The 27,556-nt window shown below is 36.6% G+C and overlaps 1 protein-coding gene and 2 pseudogenes across 5 annotated transcripts in view; all 3 read right to left on the bottom strand.

Moving 5' to 3' along the window:
- Positions 1–27,556, bottom strand: part of Strbp (spermatid perinuclear RNA binding protein) — a 160,829-nt gene that overhangs the window by 109,302 nt on the left and 23,971 nt on the right. Inside the window, exon 1 of one of the 5 annotated variants that reach the window (XM_026386300.2) lies at positions 23,242–23,282. The exons of the other annotated variants lie outside the window; for them this stretch is intronic. The gene's annotated coding sequence lies outside the window, so the exon portion shown is untranslated. Of the gene's footprint in view, positions 1–23,241; positions 23,283–27,556 lie in introns of those variants that run through there. 5 annotated transcript variants of the gene reach the window in all.
- LOC113181078 (adiponectin receptor protein 1-like) lies at positions 1,681–4,785 on the bottom strand (annotated as a pseudogene).
- Positions 3,421–3,957, bottom strand: LOC113181012 (dual specificity protein phosphatase 18-like; annotated as a pseudogene).

Raw genomic sequence — 27,556 nt, forward strand, 5'->3', positions numbered from 1 at the left:
TGTGTATCCTCCAACAAGTTTCCTATTTCTGCACTTTTTTCCCCAAAGGAAAATGAGAGGTTGAATTATATGATGTCTTAAAATACTTTAGACTCTCACATTTTATTATCAACGTTTTTTAAAATCCACCTTTTTTTCCTGCTCTACTTTTATTATCATCATAGTCTTAGCATCAGGAAACATAGAAATGATAGGTTTTTTAATATTTTATTTTTGTTGATGAACATTTATTTATTTATTTATTTATTTATGGTACTGAAAAATCAAACCCAGTGCTTCACACATGCTAGGCAATTGCTCTACCACTGGAGCCACAATCCCATCCCAGCAGGTTGTTGTTCTGGGGTTTTTTTGTTTGTTTGTTTGTTTTTTAATTTATTTAGGTATATGTGACAGAATGCATTTTGATTCACTGTACACAACAGCAGCACAATTTTTCATTTCTCTGTACACAATGTAGCGTCACACTATATGTGCAGTCATACATATATCTAGGGTAATAATGTCCATCACATTCCACCACCTTTCCTGTCCCCATACTCCCTTCCCCCTCCTGTCCCTCACCCTTGTTCAATCAAAGTTCCTCCATTTTTCCCCTTCCCCCACTCCCACTATGGATCAGCATCAACTTATCAGAGAGAACATTTGGCCTCTGGTTTTTTGGGATTGGCTTACTTGGCTTAGCATGATATTCTCCAACTCCATCCATTTACCCCAGCAGGTTTCTTTTTAGAGCTTAGTATTAAATATTAAATATCTTTCCTCAGTTTAATTTTACCTTACTCTGCCAAGAAAAAAAAAATTAAAACTCAAGTTATTTGAAGCCTGGACACATTTCCATGATTAGTTGTGCTGTGTAAAATTTGGTGTCTGTATTCTTCCTGCTATGTAAGCAGATCAAGGCCCAAGAAAGATAGAAAAAGGTTATAACTGTTTCTGGAAAGTGTGCTACAGGGGATTGGGGCTGTATCTCAGTGGCAAAGCACTTGCCTAGCATACGTGAAGCACTGAATTCAATCCTTAGCACCACATGAAATCAAATAAAGGCATGCTGTCCATCTACAACTACAGAAAAAAAAAATTTTTTTAAAGAAAAATATGGAGGTGGGGATGTGGCTCAGTGGTAAAGCACTTGCCTAGTATGTGTGAGGAACTGGGTTTGATGATTCTCAACACCACATAAATATAAATAAAGGCCTGGGGATGTGGCTCAAGTGGTAACGCGCTTATCTGGCATGCGCAGGGCGCTGGGTTCAATCTTCAGCACCAAATAAAATAAAAAGATGTTGTGTCTACCGAAAACTGAAAAATAAATATTAAAAAAATTCTCTCTCTCAAATAAATGAATGAATAAATAAATAAAATAAAGGCATTGTATCCATCTACAACTAAAAAATAAATATTTAAAAAAAAAAATGAACAGCTTCCCATTTCACTCACAGTACAGGTTTTGGGCCTAAAAGGACTCACATGATCTGCTCCCTTCCATTCATTTTCTTTATCTCTCAGACCTCATCTCTAGCTGGTCCCCACACCTGGCACCCGAATTCAGCTGCTCTCCTAGGGAGACTCTGAACTGGTGATCACCATGCTTACGCCCCTACAACATGGCCTTAGAAAAGCTCAGGAAGCCCAGGGAAGATATTACAGGGTTTCAGCTTTTCTGTGTCTTTGAACAGATTAACAAACATAGGCATCTGGTATTTCATCTGGAGTGGTTCTCATGCTTGTTGTGGGTGGGTAACTGCCTAGGAGGGTGATAATTGTGTTGACCATCCCACCCTCCCCAGCTAGAAATGGAAAGTTTATTGCCCACTGGCTATGAAAAAGAGCTGAAGCTTGACTGGCACTGAATTATCTAAGAAGTTTCTTCTAGAAACATGCAATTCGGACTCTTCCTGTCACTTCAACAAAGAAGTTATTTTTAAAAGCACTTGGGTTCAGGGGCAGGGAGCAGGGCTCAGAGGTAGAGTGCTCGCCTACCATGTGTGAGGCACTGGGTTCAATCCTCAGCACCACATACAAATAAAATAAAGATATTGTGTTTGCCTGTAATTAAAAAATAAATATTAAAAAAAAGAAAAAGAAAAAGCACTAGGGAAGTTCCTCCTCCACCCCAAGGTGGGAAGGCTTAGAGAAGTACAGCCACCTTCTAGGCCGTATCAGAATTCCTGAAGGTTAGAGACCCCACAGAAGTAGACCAAATCTGCTGCAACCATCAAGACATGGAAAATCTGATGCAACTGGAACCAAGTGTTAAACCACGTTAAAGAGCTCAAGAATCCAAGCAGCATAAAGTTCAGCTCCCATGATATACATCATAGCCATGAGGAAGAACCAGCCCATCTGGCCCACTGTAGTGGCCTTGATAAATCCCTAATAATGAAGTGCATGGTGAGTATAACATCACTCAAGCCAAGTTCCAGGAATATGCCTGCTCTTTTCTACTTGTGCTTAGGAGTGGGAAACCAGTCCCACTATGCCACAAAGATGACAGAGATACCCAGGACACAGATGATGGAGAGGTAGAAGAATCGAGGCTATGGGGAACAGTAAAAGGAGTAATAAGAGTCAGAGGACAAAGCTCCCCATAATCAGGAGAGCAATTAAGGAATAGTCCAGTTTGGAAAAACTATGTGAGACATTCTCTGAATGACAATAGACAGTGTGGAAAAACCAGAAGAGCACTATACCCAAAAATATGCCAAAAAACACTTTCTCCTGAAGAGAGGCCATGAAATACATATTTGGTCTAAGCATGGTTAAGATTCCCAAAAAGAGAAACAGCACGAAACAAGTAGAAGGCTCCAGGGGTTGCCAGGTCCTGTGAGTATGTGGAAGAGGCTGCTTTTATTTCAATAACAGTGGAATGTTTATTTGAAAACTATATTCTGTGTTAAACCTTATCTAGAAAACTAGAATAGGGTCACTGTGGTGGATGTGCAGTTCTTTGGAGCCCCTAAGATTCCTAGAGAACTAGTGAAGACCACTTATCCACTTATTGTGAAAAGTTCAGGGGGTGTCATGATGCCTAAGGTTCTGGCTTTTGGGTTTGAAAAAACAAAGCAGGACTGCAGCAGGCTCATTTCTCCAGTCCAGGTAAGGGCAGCAGGACTCCAGGCATTGGGGCACTGGTGTCTTTGTCCAAGATATCATCTGCCTCATTTCACCCTCTGGCCAGCAGCCACGCCCTGCCACTCATAGGGTAGAAAACGTATCTTCACCATCTAACAATTGAGTTTAATCTTTTAAAGATATGAATTCCAAAGTTGAAAGCTGTGGCATCACTTTCTTTTTTCTTGCCCTTAAAAGACATCATCTGGTATATTCTTGTATCAACAAAGATTGTTCAAATTCAGATCCTGATATAGGATCAACAGGTCTAAAAGCTGACCCTAAAGCAGGAGTTTGGGGGATGATTTATAGTGGAATCATCAAACAGACCTCCTTCTCATAGATGTCAGGGATCATTCCCACTGGGGAGCTAACCATGTGTACAGTATTCTTGTCATACTGCTGAATGGTAGATGAGCTGCTCCCAAAAGCCACCGTTGGGTTGGATGATGGGCTGACATGACTAGGTCCACAGGGTTCTTCAAGAGGTCGGAAAGGTACAAAGTGGTTGAGTGGCTCATGCCACTGGCACAGTGTAGCAGTGTACAGCTCTGCTTCATTTCCATACTGTGGATATGGTGGGTGAAGGGTTCAAAGAAGTCATAGAGTCTGAGAGATGCATACATCAGCCACAGGCACACACGTGGACTGGATATCCTCATAAGAAGGTATTTACCATCTCTACTGAGACGTTGATGACTGAAGAGATCTGATTCCTGGATAGCAAGAGCTTGTTATTGGCAGCCACACCAATGCTGATGTACAGGCTTCTGGTAATCTGTGAGAAGCCACTGACTGAGGGCTGCCCAACTAAACTAAAAAGGTGCACAGGGGTGCTGTCATCAAAGCGGTGGGTCAGCAGCTGGTGACATATGAAGCCTGCATCTTTTTACTAAGCTGTGTCCATGGAAAATTCTCTCCAACAGGAGTGTGAGGGGGTTCATTCATGAAGAAGCAGCATCGATTATACCCAGGCAAGGGTTTCAGGGAGAAGCCAGTTCCAATTCTAATCCCAGGAGCCAAAAATCCCAGCTGGCCCAGCAAACTGGTTTCCTCAAGGGGAAGAATCAGCTGCCCAGAAGATGCTCATAAAGCAAGCCCAAAATGAGGGCATGAGTGGTCTGTGGCCATGTAGCAGATGGTCATTGTCCTTCAGTCATTCAAGAAGTACGTTATATGGGATTGACCCTCCAACGCCCCTCCCAGATTTCACACACTAACTAACTCCATCTTCTCCATGGCGTAGTGGGCCTGCAGGCAAAGCATCAGTGCCCATACCTCTTCTTCTTCTTGGGGCCCTGGGCATATTTGCTCTTCTTCAGCCTTGTTTGGGTTGGCAATTACCGGCTAGGACTTCTCTTCTAGCAGCAGTCCCAGTTGAGCCAATTCCACTGAGTCAGTTTCCCTATTACTGGCAGAAGCCCCAACTGCCCTGTGCCACCACAGATCCTTTGTGTGAAGATATCTGGTAGGTATCTCAAGTTTCAGCTTGGGAAAAGGCTGGTGTCTCTCAGTCCCAGGGGCAGAGAATTTCCTGTGATGGCAAACGAGTCCTGTGGGCAGGCGTGCTGAGGGCTGCGGTCCCCCAACTACATCCCGCAGCATTGGAGGCCACCTATAACCAAGTGGCCCAGGATCTTCAGCACTCTCCTGGCACTGGAAGGAGCACATGATCACCAAAATCCACCTTTCATTTTCAAACATTAAGTCCCTCAGAAAATGTTCAAGAATATTATAATTAACACCTTTATACCCTTCACTTGACTTCACCAATAGTTGAGATTTTGCCACATGTGCTATAACTATTTTTTGTGAAACCATTTAAAAGTAAGCTGCAGTCCCCTTGACCTCATCTCACCCTAAATACTTCTACATCTTCTAAGAATCAGATCACTCTCCCTCACAATCACAATACCATTATCACATCTAAGAAAATTAACAGTTCAATGATATCAATAAAGACATAATAAATTTTCTCTGTTTCCTAAATCTTTTAAAAGTTTTTTAATCCGAAATGCAATCAAAATTCACATACAGTATTTTTTGTCTCATCTAGTCTCTTTTAAGCTAGAACAGTCTCCTTTATCTTTGTTTTTTCATGTCAATGATTACATGTCCAGACCAAATGCCCACATGCTGATTCTTCTAACTGTTGCCTCATTCCTAGCAACAATGTACACATATGTGATATTGGGTGTTTCAGTTCTGAGGGTAGTTGATATCAGTTCATTGACCTTAAATTTAATTACTTGATTAAGGTAGTAAATGTCAGATCTCTATAATATGAACTTTCTCTTTCACCAATAATGGTGACATGATTCTTTGAAACTATGTGAATATCTTGTTTCCCAACAATCTAAACATCCACTGATACTTGCTTGAACCCAATTATTACATTTGAGTATGCAGAAAGGTAATTTCCTAATCTTACATATTCCTTTCACATATATAACCTGGCCATCTTCTGCAAAGAGCTCCATCTTTCTCATTCCCTTTGTCCCGTTCTCTAGCTCTCTGTGATACAATATCTACTACCATCATGCTTTGTGATACCCAAATTGTCCCAAATTTGATGAGTGGTAGCCTTTACAAGTAAATGTCTGTGCCTTTTCCTAGTCTTTTCCTTATTTTTTGATAAAATATCCCAGACTGTTGCTGATCATAATCTAGAATGACACAATCTTGAAAGCCATAATCCCAAATGTTAAAATCTTGAAAGATCAAAACTGTGTTTAAAATTCTCAAAATTACAATCTCAAAATACTAAAAATCCCCAAATGTAGAAGTCCTAAAAATCCCCAAAACCACAATTTCCATTTTTAAAAAGGCAAAGAGGAGGAAAAAGCCAAATTCTTTTTAAATTAAAAAGTTTTTCTTGGGGCTGGGGATGTGGCTCAGGCGGTAGCGCGCTCACCTGGCATGCATGCGGCCCGGGTTCGATCCTCAGCACCACATACCAACAAAGATGTTGTGTCAGCCAACTAAAGAATAAATATTAAAAATTCTCTCTCTCCTCTCTCACTCTCTCTTTAAAAAAAAAAAAGATCAAAAGTTTTTCTTATTGCTATGTAATATACCAATAGAAAAACTTTTTAATTTAAAAACGTGTTATTTGTTGGCACTGGCATTCCTTCTGGCTCATGAAATTCCAGCACCCTTTAATAAGTTAAAGCTTCATTTGGTTGGGCACAATGGTACACACTTGTTAATCTCAAAGCCTAGGGAGACTGAGACAGGAGGATCTCAAGTTGAGGCCAGCTTCAGCAACTTGATAAGACCATGTCTCAAAATATTTAAAAAAAAAAAAAAAGGGAATGGAGATGTAGCTCTGTGGTAGAGCACCTATGGAGTCAATCCCCACCACCACCATAAAGGGGGGTAGAGGAGAAGCTGCATTTACCTAAAGAAGCCAGCAAAGTTATTGACTAGTTCAAAAATAAATTATGTACACCACAGGATAAGACACTTAAGTAACAGAGTTGCTAGTTTATCACCAGTATTGTTTCTGCCGGATTTATGGCCTATCTATGAGCACAAACAGGATGAATTGCCATATACCCAAAACACCACAGAAGCATGACACAAAATTTAGTATGGAATGTTTGATATGTACCAGATGATAGAATTTTGAAAAGAGCAGCACCACACTGAAAATGATTGTGAACCTATGCTCCAAGGAAAGTTGTGACCTTAAAAAAAAAAACAAAAAAAAAACAAAAGCAGCTATTCATCCATATATAAGACTTCAAAATATAAATTAAACAGTTAAATTCAGCCAGTTCTTATAGACTACCTCTATGCAACTGCCCATAATCACCCTTCAATACATTTTTTCATATTAATTTCTCTTTTTAAGTTTTGGGTTTTTTTTAAGCTCCCCCCGCCAACGTACACATACACACTGTTTTAAATTGTATTATTTTACACAATTCACTATACTAGGCATTTCATCTTTGCATCATTTCCAATATTGAAGGTATATACTATGCAGAAAATTTTAACAGTCCTAATTCATTATATGTATTTTTTTTCAAATCAGACTCCTTGAAAGTGCATTTTCACAATGATGACTTTGTGCATAAGCATTGTACATATACATGAAAATGATAAAACTTCCTCAGCAAATGAAGAGATGTCTTTTTTGTACATATTCACTTATGAAAAATAAAAATTCTCCAAATTTCAGTTTTTTGGGTGACCATTAATTAGTATGTTTCAAAATTCTGAATACTGTAATGCCACAGGAGACAGAGTATAAAAAAGAAATCATCTATTCATATTAATATATTAGTTTAAAAAACTACAAGGTTGATGAAAGCCCCATTTCATAAAGAAATTAAAACAACAAGATTAAAGTTTGTTTTGTTTTGTTTTGCAGTGTTAGGGCTCCAACCCAGGGTTCTTGTGCATGCTGGGCAAGCACTTTACCTCAGAGCTACACCCTGAGTTTTAACATCAAGGTTTTTGATCAATCTCATCAAAAGACTTAGGTTGGGCTGGGATTGTGGCTTAGCAGTAGAGAACTTGTCTAGCAGGTATGAAATCCTGGATTTGAATCTAAACACTGCATATAAATAAGTGCATAAAAATAAGTGAATAAAATAAAGGTTCATCAACAACTAAAAATATACATTATATATAAAAACAGTAATTTTAAAAAAGACTTGGGTTATCTGTCATGGTAATTCAAATGACCACAATTATAAAGCTTGGTACATGCAATTACAAACCACATTGATATTTGTTTATGCAATCTGTTATGTGAACTATTTCTTCATGAATAGGGTTTATCTACTTATAACTTATGCCTAAAAAATAATAACTTATGCCTACACAACTGTCACTAGTATGCCTTAGTATTTGTTTTTTAATATGTATATCATTGCCTATTTTATTATATAAAGTGATCTATACATTGTTCTATGTTTTATGTTCTCAGATATAAGATAAATGTATTTTTAAATAAATTTGCTTTTTTCAGGAGTTATATTTTGGGAATTGTGATCCTCTTTAAGATTTTAAACTTTAGGGATTTTGACCTTTAAGGATCTCAACATTCAGGATTATGGTAATAAGGATTGTGACTTTCTGGATTATTGATCAAACCCATCCAGACTCCGTACTTTTTTGGCCCCACACCTGGAATCAGCCATTTCTCAAGGTTCCTTCTAGAGAGAAACAGAATTAAAAACAGAATTAAAAACTAGGTATGTTTGTCTCTTCTGGCTGTCACTGCTTCTACCCTTTTGGTGAATAAAGCAAGAAAATACATTTATTTCATATGGATAATCCAAATTCCAACTTAACTTTACAGAATGTTTTGTTGTTCTTGTTGTTATTCTTGGTTTCATTTCTTTTTGACTAAAAATACTGAAGCTTGGGGCTGGGGTTGTGGCTCAGTGGTAGCACACTTGCCTAGCATGCGTGAGGCACTGGGTTCGATTCTCAGCACCACATACAAATAAAATAAAGGTCCATCAACAACTAAAAAATATTTTTTAAAAAATTTAAAAAATATTGAAGCTAACTATTAATTTACATTTAATTGATGTTTTATTATAATAAAAACTATCAAAAGCAATGCAGTGTATTTTGTAGGACAAGCCTTAAGAGATGAGACATTTCATACCACTTTATGTTTTATTTATTTCTAATGTAAGCAGAACCAAAAGTGCTAGCACAAAAAACAACGCAAAAGAGAATACAGAACCACTCCAGAGATACTATAGAATTACACATGGATTACAAGAGCAGAAGCTGAATTTCCTTTCATATATCATACACTATGTGTTTCAAAACTCTTGAATCTTGTAATGTCAAAGAATATACAGAGAATTATAAAAATCTACTCATATTTGCATATTAGTTCCAATCATCACAAGATAAAAGAAAGACGAAAACCCTATTTCATTAAAAAATTTAAACTACAAGATTAAACTGACCAAAGTCACATAATCACATCTTGTATATCTGTCTCCAATTCGGGGCGGAGAACACTTCTCTAAACAAAAACACATTCCTTATTCAATGGATAAAACACCTTTCAAATAACTCTCTCCCAACTCAGGAACTAAAAATGGCTACCAGGGCTGGGGACGTGGCTCAAGCGGTAGCGTGCTCGCCTGGCATGCGTGCAGCCCGGGTTCGATCCTCAGCACCACATACAAACAAAGATGTTGTATCCGCCGAAAACTAAAAAATAAATATTAAAATAAATCATATCTCTCTCTCTTTAAAAAAAATGGCTACCAATTACCTACAGATTCAGATCACATTCCACCTGGATTAAATAATCCTATCACCCTCTGTTTCCATCACTTCTAATTCCACTCAGACCAGTAAGTTCTCACTTCTAAAAACTGTGGAGATTATTCCATCTCCAGACATACTTCTACTCATTTTTCCATGCAACTTCACTATATGTCTTTTGTGCCTGTACTAAGATAATAGAGGTAAAACATGAAATCTCCCTCAAAGAGATAATGAAAGAGATACACAACTGATTAGGTAAACTCGAAAAAGTATTATCCTGTGGCACAAAGTCCTTCTGAAGCACAAAAAGATGCAAAAAAAAAAAAAAAAGATATATATGACCAATAAAAACTCATGTATACCATGAGAAGAAAGAGAAAATGGAAAAACTACTGTAGAAAAATTTTGGCATGTTCTCCTACCTAAAGCTGAACACACAAAGAATCCTTGGCCCACTAACTCAACCCATGTTATATACCCACACAAATGTACATGTGCAAGCCAAAAAAGACAAGTACATAACACCACCTAACTGATATTAGTCAAAAAACTAGAAATAGCTTATATGTCCATCAATAGTACAATGGATAGTGTTATATTTGTATAATGGAACAATATCAACAAACTCCTGCTACACAAAAAGAAAATGGATGGGGTTGGGGCTGTAGCTCAGTGGTAGAGCGCTTGCCTCACATGTCTGAGGCACTCCGTTCAATCCTCAGCACCACATAAAAATAAATAAATAAAAAACAGATATTGTAACCATCTACACTAAAAAAATTTTTTTAAAAAAGAAAAGAAAATAGATGAACCTCACAAAGCCTGAAAGAAAGAAACCATATACCCAGAATACACAGCTTTGATTAAAGCTTGAAAATAGACAAAACTTTCTGGGCACAGTGATACATGCTATAATCCCAGTTACTTGGGAAACTGAGGCAAGAGGATCCAGCCTAAGCAACTGAAAAAGAACCTGTTTCCAAAACTTAAAAAAAAAAAAATTTTTAAAGGGATATAACTCAGTGGTAGAGCACTTGCCTAGCCCTGGATTCCATCACCAGTACTACACACACACACACACAAAAAAAAAAAAAAAAAAAAAAACACTAAACCAGTTAAATAAAGTCAGAATAAATAATGATTACCTGGTGGGAAGTAGGGTTCCATGACTAGGAGGAAAAGGGTTTTAGAGTGCTAGTATTGTTCTATTTCTTCTTCTGGGTACTGGTTTAAAAAGGTGAATTCACCTAATGAAAATTTATGAAGCTATACACGCATGATTTATATATTTTGTTATTACACTTCAGTAAAAAACTTACTTACAAAAAAGATGAGACAAAAGGAAAACAGGAAGATAAACTAGTATTTATATTATGCTAAGCAAGGGCTGGGAATGTGGTTCAGTGGCAGAGTGGCAGGACCTAGATGGTGATTCAAAAGCTAATGACTCAAAAGAAGGTAGATCCTTAGAGAATCATTCCGGTAAGCTGAAAGCAGAATAGCAGCTTCCTCCAGATACTAAAGGCAGCAGTTCTACTTGTAATGTCTAACATTCCTTAATGGAGTTGGCAATTCAAACTCCAGCGACTGTTCCTAGGATAATGTCCCTGGATACGTAAGTTCTGAATCTTGTCTCTCCAGCTCTCCAAGAGAGTCTATGAGCCATCTAATATCCTATTCATAAGTTCTTCTGCCAGAGTCAATTTCCGGTTTTGGCAACTAAGAGTCCTAATACTCCATTTGATGAGTATGAAAAAGACTCACTCATCACTTTGAAAAACAAGTTTTTATAAAGTTAAATTTACTCACCATATAGCCCAGCAATCCCATACCTACTTATCTTCCCAAGGGGGGGTAAAAATGTTTATAGTGGCTTTACTCTATATGTTCAAAACCTAGAAACATCCCCAAATCCACTAACTACTGTATGAATAAATTGTGGAAAATCCATACATTGAGATATTAGTGGGCAATAAAATCAGCTCCTGATACATCCAATAACTCGGATGAATCTCAAAACCATTAGGCTATATGAAAACAACTCAAAATGATTAACATTTAATAACTTCATGTATATCACATTCTGAAAAAAGCAAAACTAGAAATCAGATCAGAGAATGCCAGGGGCAGGAGGGGATGAGAGCAGGCTGACTACAAGACTACAAAAGGACCCAAGAGCACTTTTGCAGTAATGGAAATATTCTACAGATTCATCCTGGTGTTTACATGACTGAATATGTGTGTCCAAATTCACAGAACTGTAAACCCCAAAAGGGTGAATTTTATTATATATAAAGTATACTCCAATAAAAATAACTAAAGGGCTAGTACCATATAAAAATAAATAAAATAAAGGTCCATTGACAACTTAAAAAAAAATTTTTAAATAACTAAAAAAGACTCAAAACTAGCTAAAAAGTGATGGGCACAGTGGTGCATGCCTATAATCTCAGTGGCTTGAGAGGCTGAGGCAGGAAGATAGAAAGTTCAAAGCTAGCCTTGGCATCTTAACAAGACCCTGTCTCAAAAAAAAAGGAGAAGAAAAAAATCTTGCTCAAAAATCATATATACAGATATACAATCAGGCACAGTGGCTCACGCCTGTAATCCCAGCAGCTCAGGAAGCTGAAGCAGGAGAATCGTGAGTTCAAAGTCTGCCTCAGCAAAAGCCAGGCTCTAAGCAACTCAGTGAAACCCTGTCTCTAAATAAAATACAAAATAAGCCTGAGGATGTGGCTTAGTGGTTGAGTGCCCTGAGGTTCAATCTCCAGTACCCAACCACCCCCCCAAAAAAAAAATTACAGAATGTTGAATCAGTTTCATATGAAATGTACTTAAAAATTTTTCATTTATCATAGAATCATGTCTAACCAAACAGTACCTAGAAAGTTCCTAGAGTAACTTCCTTGAACAGTTGAGAGGGGGATGATATCTAATACATAAGTGAAGGGCTTGTCTTTGATAAAAAGACAGATGATTGGTTATTCTATGCTAAGAGGAGTTAAGGGCAAATGCATAAGTACAGAATGCTTCAATTTTCTTAATGGAGAAAGAAGCAAGGTCTTCAGCTGAATGGGAGAGAGCTGTCACCAGTTTTAAAAAGGGGGGATAAATCAAAACTAAATACATAAAGGAGTAAAAAGGAAGATCAATAGAGTAGAGGAAGGAGAACAGGAAGAAGGATGAGGGGGGGAAAAGGGAAGATGGAGATTAATATCAAATTCCTTGCATGTGTTATTTTGCCAAAATGAATGAACCCAAATACTATATGCATAATTATAATGTTCTAACAAAAAGAAAGAAAGGAGAGTGAGAGAGTAAATGAACTAGGTACATACAATTGCCTGACAGCATTAAGGGCCCACTTAAAGTTCAAGCTCATCAAATGTATGATATGTCAAAATAATTGTACTGTCATGTGTAACTAATTAAAACAAATTTTTTTAAAAAAGTTCAAGTTCATAAATTTAAAAATATTACCAATCAGCATGATTGTGGATGTACAGGTACGTTTTCCAGAAACATTCAGTTGTACAGATGCAGAATAAGAGGGGAGTCAGAATTTTTGCCTAGTGAATATGTTTAAATTATCATGGGCACGTAGGTATATGCAGAGGAGACTGTATAATGATTGACTATGGTATTTAAGATGGATGAAGAAGAGAATGAGAACAACAAGGAGATAAAGAACAATGAAAAGGGTAGTATCAGACTAACCCACAAAATTATAATTATCTTATATTAGACAAAGGCACCAAAAACATGCATTGGAGAAAAGAGCTTCTTCAACAAAACAAATAACCCAATCAATAAATAGGCCAAGGAACTGAACAAGACACTTCTCAGAAGATGATATACAATCAATCAACAAATATATGAAAAAATGTTCATCATCACTAGCAATTAGAGAAATGCAAATGAAAACCACTCTAAGATTTCATCTCACCCCAGTCAGTATGGCAGCTATTATGAAGATAAAACAACAGTAAGTGTTGGCGAGGATGTGGGGAAAAAGGCACACTCATACATTGCTGGTGGGACTGCAAAATGGTGCAACCAATATTATGGAAAGCAGTATAGAGATTTCTTGGAAAATTGGGAATGGAACAACCATTTAACCCAGCTATCCCTCTCCTTAGTCTATACCCAAAGGACTTAAAAACAGCATACTATAGGGACACAACCATATCAATGTGTAGAGCATCACAATTCACAATACCTAAACTGTGGAAACAACCTAGATACCCTTCAATAGATGAATGGATTAAAAAATGTGGCATATATACACAATGGAATATTACCCAGCAATAAAAGAGAATAAAATCATGACATTTGCAGGTAAATAGATGGGGTTAGAGAAGATAATGCTAAGTTAATTTAGCCAAATAACAAAAAACCAAATGTCAAAAATTTTATATGATATAAGAACGATGATTTATAGTGGGATAGGGAGGGGGAACATGGGAGGAACTGATGAACTCTAGATAGGGCAGAGGGGTAGGAGGGGAAAGGAGGAGCCATGGGGTTAGAAATTATGGTGGAATGTGATGGACATTATCATCCAAAGTACCTGTATGAAGACATGAATTGGTATGAATATACTTTGTATACAACCAGAGATACGAAAAATTGTGCTCTATATGTGTAATAAGAATTGTAATGCATTCTGCTGTCATATATAAATAAAAAATTAATTAAAAGAAAAGGGTACTATCAACAAATCTGAGACCCATGGTACAAGGAAAACAAGATTACACAGAGAAGAGAAGAGTACTCAAGGAACTGAGAGGCCAACATGTCAGAAGAATCACCTATGTTTAAGTCACCCGAAAATTCTCAAGCCCAAAAAAAAAAAAATCACTCCAGTCTCTGGCAAGTATAGTTTTATAATTACCATATAATTCGGCTTTCAAATTTCTTTTATAAGCCATACCCAACTCAAACACTGGGGGGACAAACTTAATGCAAGTTCCACGCATTTTTACCTATTTGCTTTATCTAATTTTTTATTCAGTAACCTACATAAATTCCCTAGCAGATTTCCAGACAGCAGTTGTTAATAAATACTCATTGGGGTTGTGGCTCAGTGGTAGAGCACTTGCCTTGCAAGTGTGAGGCCCTGCATTCAATCCTCAGCACCACATAAAAAATAAATAAACGGGGCTGGGGATGTGGCTCAAGCGGTAGCGCGTTCGCCTGGCATGCGTGCGGCCCGGGTTCGATCCTCAGCACCACATACCAACAAAGATGTTGTGTCTGCCGAGAACTAAAAAATAAATATTAAAAATTCTCTCTCTCTCTCCCCTCTCTCACTCTCTCTTTTAAAAAATAAATAAATAAATAAATAAATAAACGTATTATGTCCATCTGCAACTGAAAATTTAAACAAAAAGATACTTATTGATGGATATAAGCCCCTGGTGGGTTATAAAGCAACGCAGTAAGGGAATGAAAAGACAGATGAGTAAGCAATTGTCTTTTCCATATCACAGATACCAAAGATTGTTTTCACCATTTATAGCTGTCTGCCTTTCAGACTACATCACACAATTTACTTACTAATCACCTTCCTTCATATTCACTACTCAAAGACACTTTAGGATGAGACAAGTTTCTATGTTTGGCTGCAAAGGCAGAAAAGTCATAACTATCTAAATTAATCAAAGGAAACCTTCTGTTTTAAAATTGTTTTATTAGCAGCTACTATAGCAGAAAAAGCAAATAGGTAAAAATGCGTGGAACTTCCACATATTTTTCAAAAATACAATGCATGATTATTTTAATAAAAAGCATACTTTTTCTATTCATGGTATTGATGAGGTGAAAGAACTGTGTTCAAAACAAATTTTAAACCTGTGTTATGATCTAAAGCAATTACAAAACTCTATTTTTGCAAAACTCTATTTCTCAGTCATGGATTGTAGAGAACAAGTGATCTTCCTGTAACCCAATTGTTCTCTAAGTGTTATAAATAAAAGTACATGGGGCTGAGGATGTAGCTCAGTGGTGAAGCACTTACCTTGCATGTGTGAGGCACTGGGTTCAATCCTCAGCACCACATATGAAGATATTGGGTGTCTATCTATAACTAAATAAAAAATTTAAAAAATAAATAAAAGCACAGGCAACTTTTAAACCTAGATATTATGTTCTCACTCCCAGAGATCAGTTTAGTTGGTCTATGGTCAAATCCAGGTTATCAGTATTTTTTTAAGCTCTCCAGAAGAACCTAATGTACAGCCAAGCATGAGAACTACACATCTAACTTAATCTTTTCATTTCTATCTATTGGCAGCCCAAACTTCTCTACTGCACTTCAAATTTCACATCCAATTGCCTTCCATGTATCTCCATCTGGAAGGTTGCAAGGACAACCCAAATGTCAAAGTCCAATCCTAAAGTCAACAATTTTTCTCTGAAATTTATTTTCTCCTATGTTTCTGTTCTTCAATATTTTAGAACATGAAACACAATTTACGATTAGAAAAATGCATAAAATATATATGCACAATTTAATAGTCCTGGAAAAAAGTACACTTGTAATCATCAGTGAAGACAAGAAACATGATATTGCCAGCATCTCAGTCTCCTGTGGTTTTTTATCTGTTAACCATATCCGGAAACCAGGGGACATCATCTTCCCTCTCCCTGATATCAAATAAATCCCAAATTCTGAACATTCTACTGACTAAATATCTCCTCTCTTCATTTCTGCTGCTGCCATTTTCTTAATCCAAGCTCTCAAAAGATCTTCTGTCTGCCCCACTTGCCTCCGGTTCATTCAATGAAATGACACCAAAAGGAAATGAATCTGATTGTTGTCGGTAATCTTCCCTGGCTCCCCCTATCTTGCAAGGTAAGGTTTTCCATGAACTAGCCTCATCTCCCTCTCTGGCCTCGACCAAAGCCTCTCCACTTCAAAACTTATCCTACAAAGGTACAAACCTGCTAATAGCTACCTAAAACACACTATGCCATTTCCTGTCTTTCTCTTGCTGCTCTTCTATCAGGCATATCCTTCCTTCCCACTAAATTCCCACTGCATTTGAATTTATCTTTCAAAACCCAACACCAATTTATCTAGGAAGTTATCCCTGACACCACCCCCCCCACTCCAACCTAAATAGTGATTCATCCCCCTCCCTTTTCTTATCACACAGTTAGAAGCAGTTTTCAGTTTCAGCCTACAAATGACTCCGGAAGTTATCTCTGCTATTCCTCCTACCTTCAGCATCTACAAAAGCAGGCTTCCATCAGGAAATATATACTGAAAAACCCTGCCCTCAAAACAAATGAGCCAGGGCTGGGCCAATCAGATTTCACCTTCCAAGAATATGGACATGAAATAAGACAGAATACTGGTATGTCAATGTAACTGAGAATGGTTAAATGTAAAAGAATGGCTGTGAGAGGCAGTCAAACATATGTACTAAAAAGAGAAACTAGATCTTCAAAGAGAAGAATGGAATGAAATGGATGACAGTGAAAAAAACAGACTTTTTTGCCTTCCAGTTCTTGGTTCTAATCATATCCAAAAGCCCCTATGAATTCCTTGCCTTTGGTTCTTCCTATTATTTGCAACTAAAAGATCCAAATAAAACAACTACTATACTGAACTTCCTTTCTTACAAGTCTCTCCTGTTCATTCCACTGGCACCGTGAAGGCAGACACTGTCTTATTCATCTATCTACAAGAGTAACACAGACCCTGAAAAATGTCAGGTGTTCAATTAATGACTGCCATTCATGGCACAGTTAGAAAACTGTGTATTTTTACATGTGTAAATTTCAACCAAAAAAGCATAAACAAGTACTGAATTCTAGCTAATAATATAAATGTTGAAATGTGGGGAGTAAACAGTAAGGATATCTGCAGCTTATTTTAAATTGCATTGAAAAAATAAGGTGGGGGACAGTTACTAATATGGCATTATGTAAAAATGTGGATGTGTAACCAATGTGATTCTGCAATCTGTATTTGGGGTAAAAATGGGAGTTCATAACCCACTTGAATCTAAAGTATGAAATATGATATGTCAAGAGCTTTGTAATGTTTTGAACAACCGATAAAAAAAAATTAAAAAAAATAAGGTGGGGGAAAAAATTAAGATGGGCTGATAGATGCTGTATATATAGATGGATAGTGGGATGGACAAATGAGAGATAAAGCTAATAAAAGATAATGTTAACTGTACAACCTAACTTGCATTAATTGTAGAATAAATGAATGTTCACTGTACAGTTTTCACCTTTTTTCATAATAAAAATGTAGAAAAAATTTAGCAATACATCTGCACATATTAAATTATTTCATCACCCATAACTTAAGATAAAAATTCAGAAGAGGGCTGGGGTTGTGGCTCAGTGGTAGAGCACTTGCCTAGCACATGGTAAGGTACTGAGTTCAATCCTAGCACAACACAAAAATAAATAAATAAATAAAAATAAAATTATTTTTTAAAAATTCATAAGAACCTGAATAAGCACAATAAGTGAATTTCTTTCATTGAGCAGTAAGCTTTCAAAGCATTTTGTCCATCTTTACAGTTTTAAGGCTTCTTTTAAAATGACAACAGTGAGGCACAATTAAAACATAAAACTAAATGCTTCTAATTTAGTGATTCCTTTAAAACTAATTTTAGAAAACATATAATAATTCAAATCAGTTTTCTATTATCATAACTCTTCATCAAAACAAAAAAAAAAAAAACAAGCCACTCATACTGTTAGCCTCCCATACTCCCATATAAGAGAGAGAGAGAGAAAATATGAATCACAGGCTGATGTGGTCAAAACGATTAATACAAGAAACTTATTAATCAAGAAAAAAACTAAGGCCCAGAAAAGTGTCTTGCCTAAGATTATCAAACAACATATTAGCAGGTCTGACTCAAACTCTGAACTCACAGTTAAAAGTTTAGCTGTTTTTTTTTTTTTTTTTTTACCCTAGATTGTAGTCTTAAACTTTTCCTTTCTCTCCTCCTACCCTTTGGAAGAATAATATTACATGAAATGCATCATGTTAGCATAAATATTTTTTGTTTGTTCAATTGGCTTTTTTTTTAAATAGGCATTCAGGTTATGAATATAGGAATCACATTATGACCAGGATTCAAATGACATACCTTAAAATTTGATGTAACTCAACTTCATTAAGATGACCTGTAAGTGTTATCTCATCATTTAAAGCAAATAAAGAGAAACGAAAAATTTTTAAAACATTGCCACCAGGCATGGTGGTACATGCCTGCAATCCCAGCAGCTTGGGAGACTGAGGCAGAAGGATCACAGGTTCAAAGTTAGCCTCAGCAACTGAGTGAGGCTATAAGCAATCTAGTGGGACTCTGTCTTAAAAATAAAAAGAACTAGGGATGGGCTCAATGATTAAGTGGCTCTGGGTTCAATCCCTGTTACCAAAACAAACAAACAGATACATACTTCATACTTGCCTGCATTCTTTTTGTCTATAGCAGAAGGCCAAATTTTACATTTAACTTTTTAAAAAAGTAAATAACTTGTGGCTCAGTGGTAGAGTGCTCGCCTTGCACATGCAAGGCACTGGGTTCGATCCTCAGCACCACATAAAAATAAATGAAATAAAGGTATTGTGTCCAACTACAACTTAAAAAAAAAAAAAGTAACTCAAAGCTACACAAGTTGAAAAAATTTTTTTTTGCTCCATCTATTTTTTCAGCTTATTTTTTTTATTTAATATACATGTCAAAATAATGAACTAAAAAAGATCTGGATAAAGAGATTCTTGCAAAGTATTCAAAGAATACTAGCCTGAGTTGTATAAGGACTCCAATAAGGCTTCAGTGAATTTATAATATAGCCACTGTATTTCTTTTGCAATCCTATGAGACAACTGAAAATCTAAGCAAAAACTGGATAAGGCACAACTTTAGCATAATACACTAGTTATAGATCATTACCCAGGTGCTAAGATAATATATTTGTTTGTCTGAACTCACAGTTAAAAGTTTAGTATTTTTTTTACCCTAAATTATAGTCTTAAACTTTTCCTGTAGAGAATGTCTAAAGGATGGTTTATCTATATAGAAAATAAACTGAAATCATATAATTTCTATTAAAATCAGCTATCCTAAAGTCACCTCTTCTGAAATAATTTAATAAAAACAGTGTTAGCAAGACAGAATTCCAACAAAAATAATCAAAAATAAGAAAATCTGAATGAGTTTTCTGTCTTTGTTACCTGAAAATGGGAATGTGCACAAGGCTGGGGTTATAGCTCAACAGCAGAGCACTTGCCTCGCACATGTGAGGCACTGGGTTTGATCCTCATAAAAATAAATTAAGAAAAGATATTGTGTCCATATTTTTAAAAATCATTTTTAAAAAATGGGAATGTGCAGGTGTCTCCATCTTACTTTTTGATTAATAATCCATCTGGTACAAATACTTAACATTCTGCCACAGTCCACAGCATTCAATCCCTAAATCAGATTGCTATAAACTCTACAGCTAAAAATGCCCCAACAAGAACATTTCAATACTGATGAAAATATACAAAATGCTAAAGAATGGCACCTTGCCTCTTAGTGTCAACAAGGAGAATAAACTCCTCCAGCTGCTCATAAGCAAAATATGTTCTCAGCTTGTTGGGCAGCATATACTAAAGTAACTTTTACCACATAGCACTGCAAAATAATCTGTGGAAGTACACAGATAAGTACTGTATTTCATAATACATTTTTTGTACTAAAAGAAAACATAACTGTCCCAATATTTTATTTCTATTTTTATGTCCTATTTTATTTCTATTGTTATCCCCTTTGCTTTTTCTACATGTCATTTTATCTCCTGAAAACAAGAATATAAATCTTCTTTTTTTAATATTTATTTTTAGTTGTAGGTGGACACAATACCTTTATTTTATTTTTATGTGCCTCACGCTAGGTGAATACTCTACCCCTTGAGCCACAACCCCAGCCCCTAAATCTTAACTTCTAAGGAGAGTAAAAGCTGTTACCTGTTATCCCATTAGGTGATATACATCTAAAGTATGACATTAAGTATGAATGTAATGATGACTGTGAGGCAACGCAAGTATTTCCTGAATCTTCAAAATAAGATCAGTATATATTGGACATCTGTAAATACTGAACACACTATTAAGAAAGGACACAAGAGCAGTGACCACAGTAAACTGCTATACAGAATTTTCTGCCCCCCCCCAAAAAAAAAGGTGTTTTATACAAACTATACTGGCTGAAGCCACAAGACCTAGATTTTAAGTCCCAGCTAAATAGTTTCCTACAACACTTAATCTCCCAAGCCTTAGTTCTCTTACTTACATTAGGAAAACCAACACCTGCTTTATCTACTTACTTACCTCACAGGTCTGACACAAGAATATAAATTGAATGTGTGCAATAATATGTTACAATGTGTAGCAGTGGGCTGTTCGGGAATTCTTGCTGAAATTCACAGTATTATAGCTACAGCAGAGACTGCTGACTCTCCACCAAAATCCACCCTCAATTTCTTCCCAAGGTAAGTTTAGGATGAGGTGCCCACTTTCATATTCTAAGCTGAAAATGTACTCCCAAGAATATTTCAAAACTGATGAGATACTCAAAATACTACAGAATGATACCTTTCCTCCTAAATTCAACAGGGATAAAGAACGTTACAATTACCAATTCCTTTATAGCTACTTAAGGTAATGAATTAGGAGCTTAGCATGGAAGTGAGCACAAATTATATAGGTACAACTTTCACCTCACAAGCTTAAGAGAAAATTTCTTGTCCTGTACTTCCAGTGAATACCTTAGAAGGAATGCATTGAAGACAGTAGATAGTAAATGCCTATATAAAATAGAGCCACAAGTTGACGTGATAACAACCATCCAGACTAGTAAACACTGAATTTGGAGGTTTTAGCCATTGCATTTCAGGATTCTAATTCAGCAGCTAGGGTTATTTAACAAATACAATAGCCAACTCTTTACATACATAGAAGAATACTACTACTACTACAAAATCTTAACAGAATGTTATGATTTAGACATGAAGTGTCTGCCAAAAGCTCATGTGTAAGAAAATGTAAGAAAGCTTAGAGGTGAAATGATTGGGTTATGAGAGCATCAACCTAATCATGCATTAATCCTCTGACAGGGATTAACTGAGCAGTGACTATGGGCAGGTAGGGTGTGGCTGGAGGAGGTGGGTACATGGGAGCCTGCCCTTGGGGTTTATATTTGTTCCTGGAAAGAGGAGCTCTCTCTGCTTCCCGGTGCCAAGTCTCAAGCAGCTTTCCTCCACCTCATGCTTCTGCCTTACCTTGGGCCTGAGGAATGAAACTGGTCATCTACGGACTGAGACCTCTGAAACCATGAACCCCCAAATAATATTTTCCTTCTCTAATTGTTCTTGACAGGTCTTCTGGTCACAGCAACGAAAAGCTGACTAAAACAGAGGATAAGCTTCTAATGACCGCATGCAGAATAATACATTAAAGGGCTGGGGATGAGGCTCAACCGGTAGCGCGCTCGCCTGGCATGCATGCAGCCGGGGTTCGATCCTCAGCACCACATACCAACAAAGATGTTGTGTCCACCGAGAACTAAAAAATAAATATTAAAAATTCTCTCTCTCTCTCTCTCTCTCTCTCTCTCTCTCTCTCTCTCTCCCCCCCCCCTCTCTAAAAAAAAAAAAAAAGAATAATACATTAAAGATAAAATAAAACTCCCACTATGAGTTTCCCAGAAAGGCCTTATCTGAGGAGACCATAAAGCATATTGGATAAGAGAATATGTAGAGTATATCCTGACACCAGACAACATGGGTTCAAATCCCTGTTTCACCACTTGCTAACCATGTAACCTTAGAATAGGAACTTAAACCTCTCTGTCTCATCTTTAAAGGGGAAATAAAAGCAGTACTCACCTCACTGAGCTCTTGAGATGTTTAAATGAAAAAAGAAAGAAAGGCTAGAGTTAAGGCTGCTTAGCAGACTGCATGGCGTACAGCACTCAATGTTAAACTATTAATAAAATTATAAAATCCATCACGATACTGCACAGTTTCATGAGGCTGATCATGTATCAATAAGACACCAGAATGTTATCAAAAATTCTCTTTGACATACTTGGTGGTGCAAAGTATTCTAGTAGACATGCAATTAAATCCCTAAAGACAAACTAGGAGACAATAAATGAAGAAGACAGCTACATAAATGAAGCATGACCTAGGGTCTGGCTACTTACAAAACCATCATAGTGACCAAAAGAGAACAATGTGTTGTACTAGGACAACCCAGTTTCAGCACAGGCTGTACAGGACTCTACTAGAACTGTTTTTCAAAACAAAAAGTCATCCTAGAATCAATCCCACATATGCACATGAATTCAATAGCTGAGGTCCAAATAATTTAAAAATGTAAACAGAGACTACTCAAAGAAATTTCAGAAATTTACCCTGCCTTTCTAACAATAAATCTTACAGTATGAAAGAGAACTTTTTTAATTTATACGCATACAAAAAAATAGATATTAAAACTAAGTCTATTATAAAAACAATTCAGTTTTTGTAAAAAGGTACCCCCCCCCCAAAAAATAAATTCTACATTACAATGCCATCTGGAAAGCGGACACAAGTTCATTAAACTGTACAGGCAGAAAGGTAAATTCATTTATAACACTACAAAAAGTTTACGAATGAGAATGTTTTTAAGTATTACAATAGCTTTCTACAGCACTGGCAGTCACATTTATACTTCTGCCTCTAAAAATAAACAGTATATAAAATAAATGCTTTCTTAATATCGAATGCCCACCCATGTTTATTTTTCCTGGGTTACATTTAGTCTCATTGACACAATGAAGCCTGTACCAACTAAAATGTACTTACATTTAATTTGTTCATACCACAAATTTAGGCACCAGAGCACAGACTGTCTTACATTTTTCCCCAATTTCTTATGACTTTTCACCAAGATCACAAACTCCTGAAAGACAAGGATTATCATCTTTTTGCTATGCTATTCTTTTCAACAGCCAGGTGGTAATAATGTTACCATCTAAAATTTATCAAATGCCTAGCAATGAACTAGGAGCAATCCATAAAAACTTTTTAATAAAAGTTTTAATATATTTGATAAATACAAAATATGTATTTATAAAATATGTTCATACAATTAAATATCTGAAAACCTGACCTGAAGTAAGAATTAGTACAACACTATTACTGTTGAAGCTACTCATAGTCTCATTTTCATAATAGTCCTTTGTCCACATAGGTTTGTCCACAGAGAAAAATGGGCTCAAAGAGGTCAAAGGAGTCGTCCAAGGTTAAAAGCTCTTAAATGAAAGTCCTCATTAAATCAGGTCTTCTAACCAAAGAGCCAATTTTCTTCCCATAATTTATACTATTCTATTGCCTGAATTAGCTTTTATCCTCTACTTAAGTCCTACTTATTCTTCAGGCCCCAACTCCTTCAAGAAATCCTATGCAACTACCAGTTATATTTTAGTATTCTTTTTTTACTTTTTCATCCAAGTTCAATGAAAGCAAAGCATGTTTTTGTTTGTTTTAACCTCTGAGCCATATCCCCAGCCCTTTTTTATATTTAGAGACAGTGTCTCACGGAGTTGTTTAGGGCCCCACTAAATTACTGAGGCTGGCTTTGAACTCAAGATCCTCCTGCCTCAGCCTCCCAAGCTACTGGGATTACAGGCATGCGCCACCATGCCCAGCACAAGGCATATATATATTTTATACTCATTTTTGCATTCTCCCTCAAATTTAGCACTATGCTAGACCCAGAGTAATCACTTAATATATATGATGTTTTCTTGATGAAACCATACATTGTCTTGTATAAAAATTCTTAGCATTCTGCCCACCACACCAAAATATACAAATCCTGCATTTCCTGTAATGTTTTCAAGTCTATAAATTCCATAGGACAAATGAAAAAGAGATCATGCCCACAAAGGATGTGATTCTACTAGCATTCACTGAAAGCAAACATCATTAACTATTTTTCTAACAGACAGTAGTTTCTAAATGTATCTTCTTATCTGTTCCTCCAACTTCACATCATACCCCCATCAGTGGATATCACAAAACTTTCTTATATTTCAATGAAGGCATTTAAACATTCATTTTTCTATATCTTTATCTTCTATAACTTTAGCCACAACATAATAACATCACCAATGAATAAACGTTTTAGGCTCTACTGCCTCTACCTCCATCCATCTCTTCCAGATGTCAGAATGTGCCAGTGCTCCAAGACTCTGTTCCAGGCCCCTTTTCTTTCATCACACTTTCTTTTCAGTGATGTCTCTCAGTTTCACAACTCTATGTCTATATACAGATCACCAAATTCCATCTCCAATCCTGGCCTCTCCCTGGACTCCAGACTTGCATACCCAATTGATGACTGATATCACTGAAACATAAACATAAAGCAATCAAAATAGGACTGTAGATTTTTTTCCCCTCCAAAACTTGTTCCTTTCCCTAAGTCTTTCCTAATCTCATTGAACACCAATAATCACCAAGTCTAGGCATTATCCCCAATTACTCTTTCCTTCAGTTCTTATATAGATACCATCAACATAACCTGTTGACTCTATCTCCAAAATCTATCAAATTCTTCCCTAGGATCACCCCTAGTCTGAAACAGCCTCATAACTCATCTTCCTGCTTTTGTTTTGCCCCTTCCTAAAATCCCTTTCTCAATACAAAATTCAAGTCACCTTTTGACAACATCAAACTGTTTCACCACCTTCCTGTGGTTTCTCATACTCAGAATAAAAACCATTCTCCTTACCCTGGCTTACAAATTCCCAGTTGATCTGGCCTCTGCCTACTTCACCAACCTCATTTGTACTACTCTTCCTCTCACTCATTACACTCCTGACACTCTGTCCTCCTTTTTTGTTCCTCCACTGCATTTAGCTATTCCCTCTGCCTAGAATAATCTTCTCCCTTTTCTTCCCAAGGCAATCAAGTAGCCACCCCATTTACTCTTCTATTTTAATATCCTATTTCAATTGTCTGCATGCCCTTCTTGATGTATTTTGTGATCACTTGTTTACCATCTTCCCACTGGAATAGTGTAAGATCAATCAAAGTTGGGAGAGTGTCTGTTTTATTCACCACTATATTCTAGTACCTAGACTCATGTCTGGCCAAAACAGACATGGAATGAATTTATGTGTGGGAAGCCATTTCTGACACGTGATTGGGTGGCTCCCGTTAAGGGTCTGAGGCGTTCTGGCTGTGTCGGAACTTTCCCGGCCCTTTCCTGATGAGAGAGCCCATCCGTGTGTGGGGGTGTGCCTGACCACTGACCCCGGGGGCCCAATCACTGACCCTGACCTTGGAGTGCAGTCCCCCCTCAACCTTCATTGGATGGAATTCTCCCCTAAATCTCTTGTTCCCCAATAAAAAGCTACTCCCAGGCGTGTTCAAACTCTCTCTCTCTCCTGCTAGCCCTGAGTAATCCTTGCTGCCCTACTGGGCGGTTAGAGGAGGGAACCAGAGAGGGGAGCCGTCTCAGACCTGGCAATAGAAATAAGGTAACTGAGTCTGTGTGTTTTATTTCGATCTCATCTAGCTAACTTTATGCCAAGAACCTCATTAATGAAACCACTGCGCTGGCCGCATGGTGGATTTATGGAATGAATGAAAAAATACCTTCAATTTCCATTGATCTATTAATGGTAATTTTTAACACAAAAAGGAAAGTAAGGACTTTAAAAGGTTAATATTTTGCTAATTACAAATAATCTTTAAAGCAATTAGAAGACTGTCTCTATAGAACTGCTTCTCTCTAATCTCATTCCAAACTCTCATAATAGTAAAGGCACTCCACAGAAAAGATATGCATTTTCCCCAAATTGATCTATGAATTTAATAAAATTCCCATCGCAGATTATAGACATAGCCAAACTTACTCTTAAATTTACTTACTCTAGGACAGCTTTTAAAATTTTTTTGAAAAATAATAATAAAAATGGGAGGAATCACTCTACCTAATTTAATGTCTACTACAATCAAGATTATATGGAATTGAAGAAGGATAGACATGGGCTGGAGTTGTGACTCAGTGATAGAGCACTTGCCATGTATGGGGCACTGGGTTCGATTCCCAGCACCACATAAAAATATATAAATAAAATAAAGATATATCAACCACTATAATAATATTATTTGTATACAAAAAAAATTTTAAAAAAGAATAGACACAAAGACCAATGGAACACAGAGAACCCAAAAATAGGTCCAAAAAAAAAAAAAATCTGTCCAAGTAGTTTTCCCACAAAAGGACAAAAGCAATTCAGGGGGAAGAAATGACAATCTTTTCAACAAATGAGAATGTAGAACTGGACATCCAAAAAACAAAACCAAACAAAATGTGATGCATATACCAACCATGCTTTCTATAAAATCTAATTCAAAATTAATTACACACTCTAACGTAAAACTACACAATTTCTAGGAAAAAAAATGTTTTTAGGGAAAAAAATCTGGGACATTGGGCAAACTGAGTTTTAATAACAAAAGCAAGATTCTAAAATAGAAAACCTGATAAATCGAACCTTATCAAACCTAACTTTTGTTCTACGAAAGACCCAGTGCAGAATATGAAAAGGGATTGCAAAGGTAGCTTGGGGTAGAGTGCTTACCTAGCATGCACAACGCCCTGAGTTCAATCCTTAGCACCACCAAAAAAGGGAAAAAAAAAAATCCATTATTAAGGAAATAAGAAAAGACAACATATATCCAAGCCTGGGAGAAAAATAACTGCAAGCTACCTGTTTGATAAATAATTTCTAAATAGAATATATAAAGAACCCTCAAAATGCAACAGTAAAAGAAACAAGCAATCAAATCAGAAAATGGGCAAAAGACATGAACAAACCTTTCACTGAAAGGACATACAAATGGTAAATAAGCACACAAAAATATTTTCAATATCATTCATAATAGATATGAAAATTAAACCACAATGTGATATTACTACAATCTATATGAATAGCTAAAATAAAAAATTAATTAATTGCTGGTGGGAATGCCAAATGGTATAGTCACTGTGGAGAAGTTTGGCTGGTTATTACAAGCTAAGCATAGTCTCATCACATAATATAGGAACTGCACTCCTAGGAATTTTCTCAGATGAGTTGAAAACTTAGGTCAACACAAAAGGCCA

This window comes from Urocitellus parryii, chromosome 4 (assembly GCF_045843805.1).
Source record: "Urocitellus parryii isolate mUroPar1 chromosome 4, mUroPar1.hap1, whole genome shotgun sequence".
Classification (NCBI taxonomy): Eukaryota; Metazoa; Chordata; class Mammalia; order Rodentia; family Sciuridae; genus Urocitellus; species Urocitellus parryii.